The sequence below is a fragment of the Penaeus monodon genome, chromosome 4 (assembly GCF_015228065.2).
Source record: "Penaeus monodon isolate SGIC_2016 chromosome 4, NSTDA_Pmon_1, whole genome shotgun sequence".
Lineage (NCBI taxonomy): Eukaryota > Metazoa > Arthropoda > Malacostraca > Decapoda > Penaeidae > Penaeus > Penaeus monodon.
In genome coordinates this window covers 38935067-38946530 of record NC_051389.1, presented here as the reverse complement: position 1 = coordinate 38946530, position 11464 = coordinate 38935067, and positions in this window count along the sequence as shown.

The following is an 11464-nucleotide window of genomic DNA, read 5'->3' as shown; positions in this document are numbered from 1 at the left end:
ACTCGTCTACTATCTATCTATCTATATACATACATATATATATATTTGTGTGTGTGTGTATGTGTGTGTAATAATGATAATCGGTTTATTGATTTTCATGCAGCCAGAGGCTGAAAATATACATATACAAGAACAAAAACAACATAAAACAAAGTAAACTAACATTTATAACAACAAAATAGAATAACAAGCTAAGTACAAAATCAGGTGAGCTAGGATGGACAAGTAATAAGGACTAGTTTCGTGATGAGTCGAGGGGGTACTGTGCTCGGTGGTACGTCAGTGCGGGCCCTGATGGGCACCAGTTTTTGGCCGTAGGGCCCGGCGAGCGGCGGCGCGTCGGGGTCAACAGTCAGGTGGCTGTGATGGCACAGCAATTTTAACCACTGCTGCAGTGTGGTTGAGTAGTGAGTGGCGAGGGAGGTGAGGCCTAGGGCAGCAGGGCGCTGTCATAGCTGGTATAGACGGGCCGAGAATGATCTGGTTGCCCTTTTCTGCACAGCCTCTCAGTGTAGCAGCTGGTGGGCGGTGAGGAGGGGGACCAGGCGGGGGAGGCTAGGTCAATTTAGGCGGGATGAAATAGCCTGTAATATTCTGAAGCTCTGGAGTGGAACGCCAAGGGACGTGAGGCGAGCAGCATGTGAAGCCTGTACTAGTGGCAGACCTCACGATGTCTCTGAGGGTCTGCGTCCAGGAGAGCTTATCGTCGATGGCGCGCGAGGAGTTGGGGAACGGACTACGTGAGCGTATGGTTGTCCAGCGTGAGGATGGCGAGGGGCGTGGTTGGTGGAGAGTCGAACTGCAATCACAAGACTTGACGGCGATTGATGGTGACAGTGATTTGCGGTGTCCAGGAGAGGAGGTTTGTCGAGGGGGCGCTGGATGGACGGAGTGGTCAGCGGCAGGAATTGTCAATGGTGGCGGCGATGGTCGAGTCATCCACGTATTTCCAACGATGCTCGGTATCGAGGAGAGCGTCGTTAATCATGACTAGGAAGCACAGGGGGCCCATTCTAGTCCCCTGGGGGACTCCGCACGTGAGTGGCAGAAGGCTGGAGACTTGACACGTGTGTGTGTGTGTGTGTGTGTGTGAGAGTGTCTGTATATATATGTATATATACATACATACATACATATATATATATATATATATATATATATATATATATATATATATATATATAATATATATATATAATGTCCCAATGATCATCGAGAGTGCCACAGTAGATAGAAACCAACAAAAAAGAGATAACAATCACCCACCAGAAAAAGAATACCAAATTACGAAATCATTGGAAAATGACAAGCACCACCTGTCCCCATATCCACAGGACGCTGAATAACTGCAAAATCACACGGGAATTACAGTTTTACTCTCAAGTAGATTCGTTAAGGAAGAGCCAAACCGCCAATATGTAAGTACGATGTATCATAAAAACAGGTAGGTTTAAACATCGGCAGCCATACGTATGGATGGAGCATTGTGGTGGACGACGTTACCCTCCCCTTGCTTGGAGCAGACTTCCTAGCCCACTACCAGCTCCTCGCCAACGTCTCCAGTGGCAGATTAGTCGATGCAACTTCTCTCACTGGCACCCCCATCGCTGCTGCCCTGGACAACCTTGCCCTTCAGGTGATTGATGCCACAGATGAATACTCACACCTCCGCAACTCTTACCCCAACGTATTTAAATGGGAGCTTCACCAGCAATCTCAGACTCCAGCCAAGCACGGGATCTATCACCATATCACGACAACAGGCCCTCCAGTGGCGGCCCTTTGCCGCGGCAAAGCAGACTTTCGAAGAGCTGGAGCGCCTAGGCATATGTCAAAAGGCGCTCCCTTCATCCCTGTGGTGACTACAGATGCCTCAATATGCTCATGGAACCAGACCACTTCCTACTGCCTGACATCGCTGATTTCACTTCCTTCCTCCATGGCGCCAAGATTTTTTCCAAGCTCAACCTACTGAAGGGGTACTACCAAGTACCAATGCACCCAGAAGACATCCCCAAAACCGCCGTCACCATGTCCTTTAGTAGTTTCACTTTCAACTACAACTGTTTTGGTCTCAGAAACGCCAGAGCAACATTTCAGTGGATGATGGATGGCATCTTGGGTGATTCATCCTTCTGCGTCTGCTACATCGACGACATCCTCATCTTTTCCTCCTCCAAACAGGAACACCTGTGACATATCTACAGTTTTAGACCACCTGCAGCAGAGTGGCCTGGTAGTGCGACATGACAAATGTGTTTTCGGCGTCAGAGAGGTGTCTCCCTCCTCCCAGACAAGGTTTCCACAGTTAAGCAATTCCCCACGCCCTCCTCGGTCAAAACCCTCCAAGAGATTGTGGGAATGGTGAACTACAATCACCGCTTCCTGCCCGGCATCGCATCCATCATGGAAACCTTGTATACAGCACTTACAGGGAAACCCAAGGATCTGAAGTGGGGCCCCCCTCAAGCAGATGCATTTCATAAGGCCAAGGAAGCCCTCCTGGTATTTCCCACCCCGGGGAAGCCCTTCTCCTCACCACAGATGCCAGCAACATCACTATCGGAGCTGTCCTCGAGCGTCGAAGGACTGCCCTGCCCTTTGGGTGTCTTCAGCACAAGCTACTGAAGGCCAAAAAGAACTACTTAACCTTTGATAGAGAGCTCCTCGCCGTGCACCAAGCTGTCTGTCATTTCCGCCATTTTCTTGAGGGCAATACCTTCACGATTCAGATGGATCACATACCCCTGGTTCACGCCTTCACAAGACAAGCCGACGCATGGTCCCTCCGCCAGCACCATCATCTCTCTGCCATCGCCGAGTTCAACTGCTCCCTTCAACACCTACTGGGCAGGAAGAATCCTGTTGCCGACGCCCTCTCCAGAGTTTCCATCGATGCAGTTCATTTAGGGCTTGACTACAACCAACTTGCTAAAGAGCAGCAACAGGACCCATCTCAGGGTCCTTTTGCTGCTCTTTAGTGTACTTCCATTACTTCCCTCAAGTGGAAGGCCGTCCCTGTGGACCACAATCCTCTGCGACATCAGCACCGGTTGACCACGCCCATGGATTACAGCCTCCCTCCATCCTCACATTTTCAGTCTCATCCTTGGCCTGTCCCATCCCTCTTGATGAGCGACAGCACACCTCCTGAAGCAGAAATTCGCGTGGGTCTCCGACCGCCATCAGAAGGACATCCCTACCTCTTCGCCGTAGTGGACCGTTCAAGTAAATGGTCTGAAGCAATTCCTATGTCCAACGTCAGTTCCGCCTCCTGTGCCGCCGCTCTGCTCTCCAGGTGGATTTTGAGATTCGGCATCCCTGCCCACATGACGCCCGACCGAGGCACCCCTTTCACTTTGCAGCTCTGGATGTCCCTGGGGCAGCTATTGGGGACCTCCATCCATCACACCACGACTTACAAACCGGAAGCTAACAGCACTGGTGGAGCATTTCCACAGAACCCTGAAAGCTGCCCTGATGTCTCGTTGTAGCAACTCAGTGTGATTTTCGCAACAGAGATGGTTTTCGGCAACCCCCTCGTGGTCCCCGGTGAATTCTTCCCCGATGCTCCATCCAGCGATGACATCACCAGACTACGACGCATGGTCGGGGAGTTCGCCCCCTGCAAACAGACCTACAGGCCACCCGAACACTGTTACATCCCCCAAGATCTATGTAAGATCTACGTCTGACAAAGTATGTTTTCCTCCGCAGCGACACCCACATGCCTCCCCTCACTCCTCCCCTCTGTATATATATATACATTGTCAGGGTTCGACTTATAAAAAGATATAAGAATCAGAACGGTCAAGGTCAACGGAAAAACACCAGAGGAAACATACAGAAACGTTTACTATTAAAGGCACTATACATACACATACATAGCCAAATATGTACAAACAGGAGCGTGGGAGTGAGAGAGGATCCAGCGGAGCAGGTGAGGTCACATGGCGGAAGGGAGCACACAGGTCGGAAGTCACGGGACGTACTACTGAATTTTTGACTGGTGCTCCTTTTATCTGACCCGACGATGTTTACGACGAAATCCTCGTCCCCCCACACGGAGAGACGGCCAATCACGGATGACCTGGGACCGCCCATTTTGACCGAGTATACATCGCGGAAGGTCCAGTGTATGTTCGGGAAGAGATCTCCCCATGCGGTGAGGCGACCACCGCTACTGCCGCCCCACGAGCTCCAGTGACCCTCATGAGAAGGACAGCAGTGCCCAAGATGAACTTGACATCTCGCCCCATCTTTTTAAGATAATCATCCGGAGTGGATATTATCTACAAACATCTTGGGCACCGAGGTTCTTGGTTCCTTCTAGCCTGGGCCGCTGTCGGTTTCCTCTGGTGAATGTAGGTCCAGGACCTTCCCTTCCGTCACCCGCACTCTCCCGGCGATCACGGTCCTGCCTTCTGTCGGACTTGGTGCACCGTCGCTCCTCCACCAGTCCCTCTACTCCAGGTAGCTTCTCCGGGGTGTCCTCGGCAGGCAGCTCCTCCGGGATGTCTTCGGCAGGCAGCTCCTCCGGGGGGTCCTCGGCAGGCAGCTCCTTCGGCGCGTCCTCGGCAGGCAGCTCCTCCGGGGTGTCCTCGGCAGGCAGCTCCTCCGGCAAGTCCTCGGCAGGCAGCTCCTCCGGCATGTCCTCGGCAGGCAGTCTCCTCCGGCATGTCCTCGGCAGGCAGCTCCTCCGGTAGTCCGTTGCCTACCAATTCCTCGGGCGGGCATCCCACGCCAACTGGTTGTTCGGGAACACGTCCAGCACCCACCAGTTGCTTGTCCTGCGTGTCTCCGACAGGCAATTTCTCCTGCGCGTCCTGGGCAGGCAGGAGCCGCCTGCGCAGGCGACGACTCATCCGGCGCGTCCTGGGCAGGCGACGACTCATCCGGCGCGTCCTGGGCAGGCGACGACTTATTCGGCGCGTCCTGGGCAGGCGACGACTCATCCGGCGCGTCCTGGGCAGGCGACGACTCATCCTGATCCTGGCAAGGTCGCCAATGTCAGGGTTCGACTATAAAGATATATAATCAGAACGTTCAAGGTCAAGCGGAAACACCAGAGGACATCAGAAACGTTACTATTAGGCACTATACATACACCTACCTACCAAATATGTACAAACAGGAGCGTGGGAGTGACGAGAGGATCCAGCGGAGGCAGGTGAGGTCACATGGGGGTCAAGCGGAAGCACCAAATGCGGAAGTCACGGGACAACTACTAAATTTTTGACTGGTTCTCCTTTTATTTGACCCGACGATGTTTACGACGAAATCCTCGTCCACCCACACGGAGAGATGGCCAATCACAGATGACCTGGGACCGCCCACTTTGACCGAGTAATTACATGCGGAAGGTCCAGTGTATGTTCGGGAAGAGAATCTCCCCATGGCGTTGAGGCGAACCACCGCTACTGCCGCCCCACGTCTCCAGTGACCCTCATGAGAAGGACAGCAGTGCCCAAGATCAACTTGACATACATATTAAATACATCTATGTATACATATACATCTGTGTATATATATACATATATATATCACCATTATCATCAAGGGCTAACGCCCCGACTGGGGGTATAACCGCATCCACACATTTCGCTACCAGCCACGAGGGTCAATCATGTGGTGTTCCAGGGGCAGGACCTCGGGCCCATCTCTAATCCGCGTGACAGGTTCTCGTCGAGCTGCCAAGCATGACTCCTGGGTCGTCCCACAAGCCTCCTCCACCCAGGCTTGTCTCGCAAAGACTTTGCCTGGTATGCTGAACAGTGTAATGCCATGGTAGTTTGCTAAAGTACCACGATCCCCTTTACACCTGTCCAGAGGAGGTATGACCCACGCCCACTCAACAGGTCAGGGAGAATGGTATAGACTGCCAACTGGCAGTCAAGACTGTATGCAAGCCCTGAGCCATAGCTTCACCCCCACCCTTTAGAAGATCAGCAGCTTTCCCACTCTTCAGCTTAGAAATTGCCGTCCAAACCTCTGTTAGAGTAGGAGGTTCCTTGCTGATGGGTGGGTCCTGTCCAGGTATTGTGACATCGCTTACATCCAAGCTAACAGTTGGAGGGTCTATCTGGTACAACTGCTCAAAATACTCAGCTCAACGTTCACAAACCCCAACATGATCTGAGGTGATCTATCTATCCACCAATCGGACTGCAGTCATCTGCGAGGAGGGCTTAGAATTCAGCTTTCTCAGGGCTTGCTAGGCAAGGCAAAGGTAGTTTACAAAAAATGGACTTCAACCTCCTCAGCAGATCCACTGAAAACTGTTCCTTGTCCCGTCTCAGCAGCGTTGAAGACCTACGTACCAAAAAGCGACACAAGACCTGATTGCCATTCAGCCGAGCCATGCGACATGTTTTAGTGGCCTCCAATGTCTCCAGGGAGATGGAATTCTGCCTTGCCCTTGGGCATATGCCAATGGGACTCCTGGGTAGCTGCTTCGAGTGTTGCATGTTTGAAGAACTCCAACAGAGCAACTGGGTCCATCAGGTTGCCAAGTTCTATGAATCGGTCAAAGACTGCCATTGTGAACCCACAGGCACACTGCTCCTCCCTCAGTCTGTCCAAATGAAACACCTTAGAGTGGCCACTGGAGAGTCAGGGAGTTTTTGAAGTGGCAACGTAGGGTAGCTACAACCAGCCTATGGTCAGTGCTACAGAACTTGGCACCTCTGGTAAACTCTACAGTTCTGGGGAATCCTCCAACACATGCTAACAATGTGAAGGTGGTCAATCTCCCTGGCCACTGTACCTGTATGGCTATACCATGTCCAGCGATGCGGGTTGGAGTGCTGGTACCAGAAGCCAGAGATCCTCAGAGAAGGGGGCTATTCTCGCTGCTGGGATCAGCTCCCGAGCCATGGGGGCCAACAAACATCTCATAGCCAGCTCGCCCAGAACAACGCGAAAATCTTGCCGGGGGCAATTGTCTGCCACAGATGAGAGTTTGGTGTAGAACGCCTCATCACATGCGTTTGCAACATCAGTAGGGAGGCATATGCAGCAATAAGAGACATGAAGCCAAAAGCATGCATTCGTCTCATGCACATAAAAAGGCTCATCAACCAGTATCACTCAAAACTATGATGGCTGGAGGGTGGCGGAGATGACTATGGTTACACACTGGAGGGGGTGACCATCATTGAGGCCCGACCAGTAGTAAGTGTACCCACCCATACTGATCGTGCTGCTGCCAGGTCTTCTCACCTATGAGACTCCCCTAACGTACACCGCCTTGCCATGGTGAGGAGGCTTGAGGTCCCAATGATCTAGTGAGCCGGACAGATGGTTCTCCTCTTTCTACCCAACTGGAGGGGTCACCAGTGCAGGATAGAGACAAAATGGATTCATGGTGCACCCAAGGGCCATGAGAGGGATGTGCACCCACCCTGGTATTCCATCTTGGACGGGAGAGCTCCCCACGTGCGTGCATCCTGTATTACAGGAGTACAGGAGTCCTGGAGGTTGAGCGAGATGCATGCTGCACCTGCAGCTAGCGACACACCTCTTTGGTCTCTATTCTGGTTAGATGGGGGCTTGATCAAGACGGTCAAGTACAATCAGCTGGTTTCAAATAGTGACTAGGTCAAGCAGGCAAAATGTTCTAGTCGGTAGCGCATTAGGTTCCTGTGGCTGCCATCAGTTACTCGTAATAGTGGTTGTGTATATTTTCTCATTACCCCTGTGGCTGTTGGGAGATTTTGAGCCCCAACTATAGCTTTCCCTTGTTGGACTTCATGGTGGACCGGGGGGGGGGGGGAAGAAATGAAGAATTCTAATTTGAATGATTACTACAAATTTACAAAGATCTAGCTCTCTCCCTGGATGACCTACGCAATCCCCCGACCATTCCCTCTGGAACATCACATGTTGTCACTCTGGAACCTTTCCAGTTTCCAAAGGGCAAGAATGGGAATCGTAATGGTTCCTGGGCTCCCAAACTAGGTAAGAAAGGGAAAAGTCCTCAATCCACTATGGAAATCTTACCTGGTAAATATGAAAGTATTTTCATATAGTAAGTATTAGGAGTGAAGACCATTGATTGGTGTATCAGTCATGGCTCTTGATATTTGTGGAAGTACATCAGAAAAAGTTTAAAGGTATGCAACGTGCTCTCGGCATCCCCCACAGCGGAGATGGTAGCCTGATAGTTAAGGTTGCATCACCAGACGAGAGTGACCGTCTGTGTGTGATATGACATCCCTGAGGCTCAAGTTTCATGTTCTCCTCACAAAAGCCTCAATCAGTGTAAAGGAATTGTCTTTTCCTGAGATCTGATGAGGTAATCTAAGGAGAAACTGTTAGAGGAACTAGAGGATTTTAATGTGGTAAAACGTTTTAAGAAGAAAGTTGATGGTTTGGAACAGTCGACACCAGCTCTCCTTCTAACTTTTAATGTAGTAGTCCTTCCAGAATCAGTCAAGTTGGCATGGTATCACCTCAAGGTAAAGCCATATGTGTCCAACCTTATGTGGTGCTTCCACTGCCAGGGTTATGGGCATGGAGCCAACTCTCGTCATTTTAAGGAAAATGGACAACCAAGAGTATGTGTAAAGTGTGGTACAACAAGTCATCAACATGACAACTGTCCATGTCCAATATGCTGTTACCACTGCAAAGAAGTTCATGAAGTTTCTTCAAAGCAATGTAAAAGGTACAAAATTGAAAAAAAGAGTTACTGGTAATAAGGAGCAAGGAGAAAGTTAGTTTTCCAGAGGCAAGCGATTGCCCGTTGTGCTGTTTGCAACAACAGGTAAATCTTTGCTTCGGTTCTAGTCATCCTCCTAAACCTCAGTCCCCAGTGCTGATGAAACTGCCTCTGGTGAATTCCTACAGAAATGAATAGGAGTGAAAGGGTGCTATTTAGGAGACTCCTCCCTCCCAAAGTAAGGTCTTTCGGTAGCATCAGGTAAGGCTCCAGAGGCCTCAATGGTGACCAGCCCCAGCTGCACCACATCCACAGGGGCCTCGTTGCTAGGCACGAATGCCCTGCGTAAAGGCTCAGGTACAACCCTTTGCCCAGGCAAAGAAATATGAGCCTGTTCAAAAGACTCATTTTAAAGTGGGGTCTTTGGAGCCATCAGGCAGGGCTCCAGGGGCCTCAACGGTGACAGCCCCTGAAGCAAAGATTCAGGTCTGTCCTTTGCCCAGGCAAAGAAATCCTCACCCTGTCCGAAGGAAGCCTGTAGAAACTAGTTTCACGGGTAAGCAATTCCTCAAAAGATTCTCCCAAGATCCTGGAAAGGGACAGCCTAAAGGTAAACCTTGACCATAGGTGTTGCCAAACACCTTATGAAGAGGCAGTTTAAAGAAATGGATGCCCTAATCCAATGGAACTATCAGGGAATTCATCCAAAATGGGAAGAACTGCAACATTGATAGCCTCATGTAAACCCAGTTTGTGTTATGGGCCTACAAGAGATTATGACAGGCAAAAATATCCGATTTCCCTGAGAGGATTCCAAATTCAAGCCCATTATGGGATCTTTGATAATGAACCTCATGGAGGAGTAGCAGTAATGGTACATCAGAATATTCCTTTCCAGGCCATCCACCTGCAGACAACACTGGAGGTGAAGGCTGTGAGAATAGGTTGACACGACCTTACCACTGTTGCATCAATCTACCGTCCTCCACATAATTAACATAGATGATTGGAATATATACTTGTGCAGGTTCGCCCACATCAATTTCTACTCTTGGGAGATTTCAGTGGTTGCATCACTCTGGGGAGACACTTTGAGCAACCCTCGAGGAAGGGCCTTGGAGTCCTTGTTCTTAAGAGTGGATGCAGTTTTACTGAACAGTGACACTCCCACACATTTCCAAATTCAGACTGGGACATTCTCCATAGATGGCTTACCTGATTCACAGTTGAACTTCACTTGGCAGTTTATGAAGACGTACATGAAGCGACCACTTTCAATATTTGGAGGGAGGTGAAGTATTCCAGCCCAATGGAGTTCAGAGATGGCGACTTGAACATTGTGGGACTGGAATCTTTTTAGATCAACTGCAGTTATGAGGATCTATGAATGAATTTCCAGTGTTCATAAGATGCTGTTAATCATTCACTTCACGACGAATTCACCTTGCACAGCAGAAGCAATCCATTCCGAAAAGTAGCGGGCATTACCGTCGAACCTCTTTGGACCATGTTGGTCTGATGAATGCCAACAAGCTGTCAGAGCAAGAAAAAACTGCATTAAGCAGTGCAACTTCTCGCCCAGCGATGTAACCTTAATCCATTACAAAAAAGACCCGAGGTCAAGGCGGCGAGGCTAAGGAGGCCAGGACAGATATCATGGAGACAGTATGGCTCCGTGATTAACTCGGAACCCTTAGCATGGGTATGGGATCAAGGTGCGTAAGAATCGTGGAAAGAGCATATCCATGGTCAACACCTGCTTTGAGATAGATGGCATAATCATCACAGACAAAAAAAAGATGTTGCTAATGAGCTAGCAAAATCCAGGCAGCGACTCCTTTGGAGCATCTTACATGCCGAGTCTCCACTCTTCGGGCTGAACAGGAACGACACCAGTCGTAGTCCTCAGTAGGACTACAGCAGAACGTCCATACAACCTACCATTTTTTGCACAAGGAGATGGACTCTGCTTGCAGGAGAATGACAATATTCCATACAAATGATGTATCTCACTACTGGAGGAGCTCCCAGAAGTCATGTGGACCTATTCAATAGGATCTATGGGGAGGGTAAGTGCCATCAACATGGAAAGGCTATAATCATCCTGTCCCTAAACTGGCAAAGGGTGGCTTCCACACCAGGATATTACAGACAATTTTCTCACAGCTGCCATCTGCAAGCTGAGTGGAGAAAAATGGTAAACTCTTGAAAGCGGCATGACATTAGGTTGCAGGAGGAGCATTACCTACCTTCATACAAAGCTTCCTGCTAAACAAAAAGTTATAGTTCGGGTGGGAAACAGTTTCTCTAACTGGAAGATCAGCTGGAAGAAAAGGGGTTCCCAAAAGGGAGTTCTTAAATGTGACTGTTTGCCATTGCTATAAATGACATTGTAAAGTGTTAGTTCAAGTTTTCTCTCATGTAATCGTATATGTGGATGACTTATATACGGTATTGCTCACGAGGAGCTACAGGATGTTGGCAAGGACACATGCAGGTTGCAGTAAATCAGGTGTGTACAGTGGGCAACATATCATGGGTCAAAATTTCCCTAAGTAAAAACCAGGATAACATTTCCACAAACGAGGGAAAATTCCATCCTTACCTCTATTTGGTGCAAACGCACTGCAATTTGTCCAGAGGTGAAGTACTTGGGTCAATTTTGAGCAAGGCTTAAATGAATGCCTCACACAAACAGTTAAAAAGTGGAAGGCTACAAAGCACTTAGTATTTTGCGGAGTGATTTCACATTTATTGGGATGCAGAACCGCCCAAACGCGTCTGCGGCTTTACGCGCGCTTA